We start from the raw sequence: 9,150 nt of genomic DNA on the forward strand, positions 1-9,150 counted from the left end.
GAATAATGCCCAACGGAGTTGTCTAGAGGATTGGGCTTTTGCGGTTTTCAAATATTGCAGGTTTCGGTTATCCGTAATCACAGTAACGGTGTGTCGGGCCCCCAGCAGATAATGCCGCCAAGCCTTAAAGGCAGACTTGATAGCCAGAAGTTCCTTGTCAGTAATCGTGTAATTGACTTCAGGAGGCGAGAATTTGCAGGACCAAAATGCCACTGATTGGTTACCGGGTCCTTTTGTGATAGAACTGCCCCCATGGCAAGGCTTGAAGCATCAGTTTCCATGATGTAGGGGAGTTCGGGGCGAGGGTGTTTTAAGATTGGTGCAGAGATAAATTTAGTCTTCAAATCCTGGAAAGCTTGTTCCGCCTCGGTAGACCATTCAAAACGTTTGTTTTTCTTTAACAAGGCAGTGATGGGCTGGACTATTCGAGAGAACTCGGGGATAAACCTGCGGTAAAAGTTAGCGAAGCCTAACATGCTTTGCACACCTTTTACGGAGGATGGTGATGGCCATTTGAGAACTGCATCGACCTTCTTTGAATCCATACGCACTCCGCCAGGTGATAATATGAATCCCAAGAATTCAACTTCAGTCACGTTGAAAACACATTTTTCCAATTTAGCGAAAAGTTTGTGTTGACGCAATCTTTCGAGGACCATTTTCACGTGTTTCCGATGTTCAGATTCCGATGAAGAATAAACGAGAATGTCGTCGATGTAAACAACAACACACACATCTATGAGCTCTCTGAGGACATCGTTCATAAAATATTGAAAGGCGGCCGGGGCATTGCAAAGTCCGAAGGGCATGACCTGATATTCAAATAGAGAAAATAGAAGAGGACCCAAAAAGTGGGGCCCTCCCGTCCCCTGCACACTGTTTACTGATGCCACATAGGGCCTTCAAATATATGGATATAGATATATAACAGCAGTTTGTTAGTTGAGCATATAACAATTTATTTGGCAAAGAGGAAAACAAAATTTGCCAAAAGGCACATTCTGTTGTACAAAGTAATTCGTGACGTTTAACATATTAAAACAAATTGCGAAGAAGCAATAAATGATGGAGAGGTGATGCTGTCCAATTGTGGAGTGGCCGACGCGTTTCGAGGGTAACCTCTTCTTCATAAGGGCCCAATTGAACTGTTGACAACATTTCAAGGAGACAAAAAGTAAAATCTTTTATTTTATTTCCATAACAGTCAAGGACTGACTGACAAGCTGTACATAACTCGGGATGCTAGCGAGATGGTGAAGAGCAGAATACTGGAGATCTAGTATGGTGAAAAGAGTGAACTAACAGATCAAAGAGAAACACTCTATACTAATAGCTAAACACATAACAAAGGAGATGTATTGTGTGAGATCCACCTACATGGTGGGATCTAGAAAATGGCGTGATGAAGAGTCAGACAGATCGAGATAAGCCAAAAGCGGTAGTGGGTTCTAAATAGCAAGGACCACCCTTGAATAGTGAAAAAGCTGAGTCAATATGGGGAGCGTGTTTAAGAAAAAACCATACCCCTCCTGTGGACGGAGAAAGAATAACTCCAAAAGAGCGCTACTGAATAAAATAAATAATACTTAAAATAAACCGGAATTGGTTTTAAAGAATGCACTCACTCGAGTTGCGGGACGAGTAGCCAAGGCAACAGGGGCATCCGTGTGGTCAACAAGTATTCGAAACAATTATACGATGCAGGGCATCTGCAAAGAGACACGTACTGCTGGCACCTAAGTGGGGACATATACATTTCTGTTATACTGGAGAAAAATAAACCTGGGGTCTCCCAACCGGGCAAAGGGACCCAAGTAGCGGTAGCTTACCTGTACAGTGCGGGGAACACTGTTAGTGGAAACTGAAACCGGCAGGCAGTGGCTCCGCGCGGTCGTAACCTAGGGAACGAGCTGTGCTGGGGACACGCCGTCAGACGTAGAAAGGAAACTAAATAATAAACATAGAAAAGGGCATAGAAGCCGGTGAGTGAGGAATATGGAGGCCATCATGCAATGGCGCATAGTGCAAGCGTACTCATAGGGACTGACCAGAGATCAGGATAAATAAGAAAAGTAGAGTTAATATGTTCCATAATGAAACATAAGAATTCTGGTGTTCACCATCGCAACGCATTTTATAATTTTGGTTCTAATGGAACAGAAATTTGTAAATAGTACAATAATCGTTACAGTCATGATAGATAGCACAAATGGTACATGCAGTTTACTCTTAATAGTCCAAAACAAATCATGTAGAGTCATGAGGCTACTCATTATATAGTGAGACAAGTATAATTCAATGGCAAGGGGATAAAAGATTGCGATGTAGCCTATTACTCATACAAGGTTCGAACGAATGGAGAGATGGTTCAATTGGTCATTCGTGAACAGGTGCAAACATTTAAGTGAATATAGGCAAGTCAAACATAGGAAAATACAGTTCCCTTGAAGAAAACATCAAAGTCACAACACTTGTAATGACAAAGAAAAAAATTTTTTTTAAGGTCCGGGATACTGACACTTGTGTATAGTAGTTGGCGATGTAACATGTGAGTTTCACAATTCACTATAGAAAGCAACTCAAAGAGAATTCATCATTCAGACCCTTAGGTTGCAAAGTGTCAAGTGTGTGGATCCAGTACTTCTCTCGCTGTGACAACAAGGATTGGTAATTGCCACCTCTGTGTGGACGTTTGACAATTTCTATGACTTGAAATTTAATTTGTGCAATCGTATGTTGGAATTCGATGAAGTGCCTTGCCACTGGGGATCTGAGATTCTTACATCTGATGGTGGATTTGTGTTCTGACCATCTTTCTTTGACGGGTCTTGTGGTTTGTCCTATGTATAATTTACCACAGGGACATTTCAATGAGTAGATGACACCTGCGGAGAGGCAGGTGGAAAAGTCTCTGATTTTGAATTTCTTCCCAGTTTGTGGGTGAGATATCGTTTCACCTTTTATAACATTGTTACAGTTCGTACAGTTCAAGCAGGGAAAGGTACCCTTCTTTATGGTACTCAGTACAAGTTGTTTGTCTTTAGGAGGTCTTTCCGCTCTCACTAGTTTATCTTTGAGATTATGTCCACGTTTAAAGGCCATCATTGGTGCTTTGGGAAATAATTTCAGGAGAGAGGGATCATTGTGTAGTATGGTCCAATTTTTACGCAGAGTTTTGCTGATTTGGAAACTCTGTCGTGAGTACTTTGAAATGTAGAGTAGCGGTGTGGACTTATCCTTGACTTTAGGGATGCGTAGTTGTTCCTTCGTGAAGGTCTCTGATCTGTTGCGGGCTTCTCCTGTGATAGTATCTGGATACCCCCTAGATCCAAATCGTTCAACTAGAAATGAACATTCTGAGTCAAGGCCTGCTGGGTCTGAGATAATTCTCTTCAATCTTAACATTTGACTGAATGGTAGGCTTTTGAGCATGGGTTTAGGATGGAAACTGCTGAAATGTAAAAGATTATTCACGTCTGTTGGTTTATGGTACACCGTGGTGTCGATGTGACCCTCTTTGATCTGTAAGCTCACATCCAAAAAATGTAATGAAGGGTCCCCTACTTCCATTGTGAATTTGATTGTGTTGTTCACTGAATTCAGATGTTCCAAAAAAAGATCCAATTCATCTCGTGTACCACACCAGATACCGAAGATATCATCTATATAACGTTTCCAGGTCAAGATTTTAAATGACCAAAATGGGTGATCCAACACGTTTTCTTTTTCAAATTTATACATGTAGGTGTTAGCATAAACCGGAGCCATGGCCGACCCCATTGAAGTACCTGATGATTGTACATAGTATTGGCCCTGAAATCTAAAGTAACTGTTGTGAAGAATTATTTCCAGTAATTCCACAATAAATTCTTTGTTCCCTCTTATATGTTCATGATTCAACAGGAGCCAGAGTACAGCATCAACCCCTTCGATGTGGGGAATAGAGGTGTAAAGGCTGCATACATCCATACTAAAGAGAATGCAGCTAGTGTCCAGGGCTATGATTTCTTGTAGACAGTTGAGGAAGTCTGTAGTGTCCTTCAGGTAGGTTGGTATTTCCTGGATTAGAGGTTGAAGTAAACGATCCACATAGATGGCCAATGGGTCAAATATGCTATCAGTTCCCGCAACTATTGGTCTGAGTGGCGGATTAATGTTGTCTTTATGAACCTTTGGTAAGCCATAGAACACAGGCGTGATTGGATATTTGTTTATAAGGAACTGACTTGTTTTTGAATCAATCCAGTTGTTTTCCAAAGCATTGTCAATAGCTTTCTGGATGATGGCTTTGATTCTAAGTAGTGGATCATTATCAAGTTTTGTGTAAGTAACGGTGTCGTTAAGTAGTTCCAGACATCTCCGTGTGTAGTAGGATGAATCCATGATCACGATTGCCCCACCCTTATCCGCAGGTTTGATAGTTAAATCTTCATCTTTAGCCAGCTGTTCAACATGTTCAAGTTGGCTATTCTTAATATTAACTGGTTTAGTGCTATGGTAATTAATTCTTTTGAGGTCATTAATGACACTCTTCTCGAAGAGATCCAAGATCGAATTTTGAATCTGAGGGTCGAAAGTACTCTTGGGGCGAAAAACACAAAAAGGAAGATACAAATAAGTGAAAATCTAGTCATCAACCTATCAAGCAAAAACCTGACGAGTGGCCAACTTGATATCTTAAACCGTGGTCTTTCCTTTGTTCCTACTTGCAACACATCACTATTTGAAGAAAAAATCTGTCTTCACAGATTGTTGAGGAAATTAAGATTGAAGATGTTTTTCGAATCCGATTTGGATACAGAATCACAGGCCCTAGAGGATGACATCCTACAGATGCGCCCCAAGAGTACTTTCGACCCTCAGATTCAAAATTCGATCTTGGATCTCTTCGAGAAGAGTGTCATTAATGACCTCAAAAGAATTAATTACCATAGCACTAAACCAGTTAATATTAAGAATAGCCAACTTGAACATGTTGAACAGCTGGCTAAAGATGAAGATTTAACTATCAAACCTGCGGATAAGGGTGGGGCAATCGTGATCATGGATTCATCCTACTACACACGGAGATGTCTGGAACTACTTAACGACACCGTTACTTACACAAAACTTGATAATGATCCACTACTTAGAATCAAAGCCATCATCCAGAAAGCTATTGACAATGCTTTGGAAAACAACTGGATTGATTCAAAAACAAGTCAGTTCCTTATAAACAAATATCCAATCACGCCTGTGTTCTATGGCTTACCAAAGGTTCATAAAGACAACATTAATCCGCCACTCAGACCAATAGTTGCGGGAACTGATAGCATATTTGACCCATTGGCCATCTATGTGGATCGTTTACTTCAACCTCTAATCCAGGAAATACCAACCTACCTGAAGGACACTACAGACTTCCTCAACTGTCTACAAGAAATCATAGCCCTGGACACTAGCTGCATTCTCTTTAGTATGGATGTATGCAGCCTTTACACCTCTATTCCCCACATCGAAGGGGTTGATGCTGTACTCTGGCTCCTGTTGAATCATGAACATATAAGAGGGAACAAAGAATTTATTGTGGAATTACTGGAAATAATTCTTCACAACAGTTACTTTAGATTTCAGGGCCAATACTATGTACAATCATCAGGTACTTCAATGGGGTCGGCCATGGCTCCGGTTTATGCTAACACCTACATGTATAAATTTGAAAAAGAAAACGTGTTGGATCACCCATTTTGGTCATTTAAAATCTTGACCTGGAAACGTTATATAGATGATATCTTCGGTATCTGGTGTGGTACACGAGATGAATTGGATCTTTTTTTGGAACATCTGAATTCAGTGAACAACACAATCAAATTCACAATGGAAGTAGGGGACCCTTCATTACATTTTTTGGATGTGAGCTTACAGATCAAAGAGGGTCACATCGACACCACGGTGTACCATAAACCAACAGACGTGAATAATCTTTTACATTTCAGCAGTTTCCATCCTAAACCCATGCTCAAAAGCCTACCATTCAGTCAAATGTTAAGATTGAAGAGAATTATCTCAGACCCAGCAGGCCTTGACTCAGAATGTTCATTTCTAGTTGAACGATTTGGATCTAGGGGGTATCCAGATACTATCACAGGAGAAGCCCGCAACAGATCAGAGACCTTCACGAAGGAACAACTACGCATCCCTAAAGTCAAGGATAAGTCCACACCGCTACTCTACATTTCAAAGTACTCACGACAGAGTTTCCAAATCAGCAAAACTCTGCGTAAAAATTGGACCATACTACACAATGATCCCTCTCTCCTGAAATTATTTCCCAAAGCACCAATGATGGCCTTTAAACGTGGACATAATCTCAAAGATAAACTAGTGAGAGCGGAAAGACCTCCTAAAGACAAACAACTTGTACTGAGTACCATAAAGAAGGGTACCTTTCCCTGCTTGAACTGTACGAACTGTAACAATGTTATAAAAGGTGAAACGATATCTCACCCACAAACTGGGAAGAAATTCAAAATCAGAGACTTTTCCACCTGCCTCTCCGCAGGTGTCATCTACTCATTGAAATGTCCCTGTGGTAAATTATACATAGGACAAACCACAAGACCCGTCAAAGAAAGATGGTCAGAACACAAATCCACCATCAGATGTAAGAATCTCAGATCCCCAGTGGCAAGGCACTTCATCGAATTCCAACATACGATTGCACAAATTAAATTTCAAGTCATAGAAATTGTCAAACGTCCACACAGAGGTGGCAATTACCAATCCTTGTTGTCACAGCGAGAGAAGTACTGGATCCACACACTTGACACTTTGCAACCTAAGGGTCTGAATGATGAATTCTCTTTGAGTTGCTTTCTATAGTGAATTGTGAAACTCACATGTTACATCGCCAACTACTATACACAAGTGTCAGTATCCCGGACCTTAAAAAAAATTTTTTTCTTTGTCATTACAAGTGTTGTGACTTTGATGTTTTCTTCAAGGGAACTGTATTTTCCTATGTTTGACTTGCCTATATTCACTTAAATGTTTGCACCTGTTCACGAATGACCAATTGAACCATCTCTCCATTCGTTCGAACCTTGTATGAGTAATAGGCTACATCGCAATCTTTTATCCCCTTGCCATTGAATTATACTTGTCTCACTATATAATGAGTAGCCTCATGACTCTACATGATTTGTTTTGGACTATTAAGAGTAAACTGCATGTACCATTTGTGCTATCTATCATGACTGTAACGATTATTGTACTATTTACAAATTTCTGTTCCATTAGAACCAAAATTATAAAATGCGTTGCGATGGTGAACACCAGAATTCTTATGTTTCATTATGGAACATATTAACTCTACTTTTCTTATTTATCCTGATCTCTGGTCAGTCCCTATGAGTACGCTTGCACTATGCGCCATTGCATGATGGCCTCCATATTCCTCACTCACCGGCTTCTATGCCCTTTTCTATGTTTATTATTTAGTTTCCTTTCTACGTCTGACGGCGTGTCCCCAGCACAGCTCGTTCCCTAGGTTACGACCGCGCGGAGCCACTGCCTGCCGGTTTCAGTTTCCACTAACAGTGTTCCCCGCACTGTACAGGTAAGCTACCGCTACTTGGGTCCCTTTGCCCGGTTGGGAGACCCCAGGTTTATTTTTCTCCAGTATAACAGAAATGTATATGTCCCCACTTAGGTGCCAGCAGTACGTGTCTCTTTGCAGATGCCCTGCATCGTATAATTGTTTCGAATACTTGTTGACCACACGGATGCCCCTGTTGCCTTGGCTACTCGTCCCGCAACTCGAGTGAGTGCATTCTTTAAAACCAATTCCGGTTTATTTTAAGTATTATTTATTTTATTCAGTAGCGCTCTTTTGGAGTTATTCTTTCTCCGTCCACAGGAGGGGTATGGTTTTTTCTTAAACACGCTCCCCATATTGACTCAGCTTTTTCACTATTCAAGGGTGGTCCTTGCTATTTAGAACCCACTACCGCTTTTGGCTTATCTCGATCTGTCTGACTCTTCATCACGCCATTTTCTAGATCCCACCATGTAGGTGGATCTCACACAATACATCTCCTTTGTTATGTGTTTAGCTATTAGTATAGAGTGTTTCTCTTTGATCTGTTAGTTCACTCTTTTCACCATACTAGATCTCCAGTATTCTGCTCTTCACCATCTCGCTAGCATCCCGAGTTATGTACAGCTTGTCAGTCAGTCCTTGACTGTTATGGAAATAAAATAAAAGATTTTACTTTTTGTCTCCTTGAAATGTTGTCAACAGTTCAATTGGGCCCTTATGAAGAAGAGGTTACCCTCGAAACGCGTCGGCCACTCCACAATTGGACAGCATCACCTCTCCATCATTTATTGCTTCTTCGCAATTTGTTTTAATATGTTAAACGTCACGAATTACTTTGTACAACAGAATGTGCCTTTTGGCAAATTTTGTTTTCCTCTTTGCCAAATAAATTGTTATATGCTCAACTAACAAACTGCTGTTATATATCTATATCCATATATTTGAAGGCCCTATGTGGCATCAGTAAACAGTGTGCAGGGGACGGGAGGGCCCCACTTTTTGGGTCCTCTTCTATTTTCTCTTTTCTGATTTAGGCTTTGTGCCAAGGCCTTTTTTCCTCCCCCGCACCTTTAAATTCTTAAACCAGCTCTTCTGTACATATAATGATGATTTGAATTTCTATATCAATTGTTACCAGGTGTGCACCACTGATATTCAAATAGCCCATACTTGGTGCGGAAGGCCGTCTTCCATTCATCGCCCTCTTTTACTCGTACCAAGTGGTAAGCTCCTCTAAGATCCAGCTTTGTATATATGCATGCTTTTCTGACTTGGTCCAGGAGTTCAGGGATCAAAGGTAACGGATATCTATTCTTAACGGTGATCTGGTTCAGGGAGCGATAATCGATTCAAGTTCTAAGGTCTCCTTCCTTTTTTGGAACGAAGAACAAAGCTGAAGAGGCAGGGGACTTGGAAGGACGAATAAACCCATTTGCCAGGTATTGATCCAGGTATTGTCGAAGGTGAAGGTTCTCAGGCTCGGTGAGGGCATAAATTTTACTACAAGGAGGAGTAGATCCAGGTATCAGGTCTATCTGGCAGTCATAAGACCTATGAGGAGGTAGAGAGTT

At 41.0% G+C, this 9,150-nt stretch overlaps 2 long non-coding RNA genes across 2 annotated transcripts; one reads left to right on the top strand and one right to left on the bottom strand.

Annotated features, from left to right (window-relative positions):
- Nucleotides 1-934: 934 nt before the first annotated feature.
- LOC138468275 (uncharacterized) lies at nucleotides 935-2,161 on the bottom strand. The gene is made up of 3 exons (XR_011268231.1): nucleotides 1,830-2,161; nucleotides 1,626-1,736; nucleotides 935-1,145 (listed from the first exon to the last, which is right to left on the bottom strand). It is a non-coding gene; the product is annotated as an uncharacterized lncRNA (long non-coding RNA).
- Nucleotides 2,162-7,264: 5,103 nt separating this feature from the next.
- LOC138468276 (uncharacterized) lies at nucleotides 7,265-8,492 on the top strand. Its single transcript, XR_011268232.1, has 3 exons — nucleotides 7,265-7,597; nucleotides 7,691-7,801; nucleotides 8,282-8,492. It is a non-coding gene; the product is annotated as an uncharacterized lncRNA (long non-coding RNA).
- The last annotated feature ends 658 nt before the right edge of the window (nucleotides 8,493-9,150 follow it).

This window comes from Ambystoma mexicanum, chromosome 4q (assembly GCF_040938575.1).
Source record: "Ambystoma mexicanum isolate Mex_15411 chromosome 4q, UKY_AmexF1_1, whole genome shotgun sequence".
NCBI lineage: Eukaryota > Metazoa > Chordata > Amphibia > Caudata > Ambystomatidae > Ambystoma > Ambystoma mexicanum.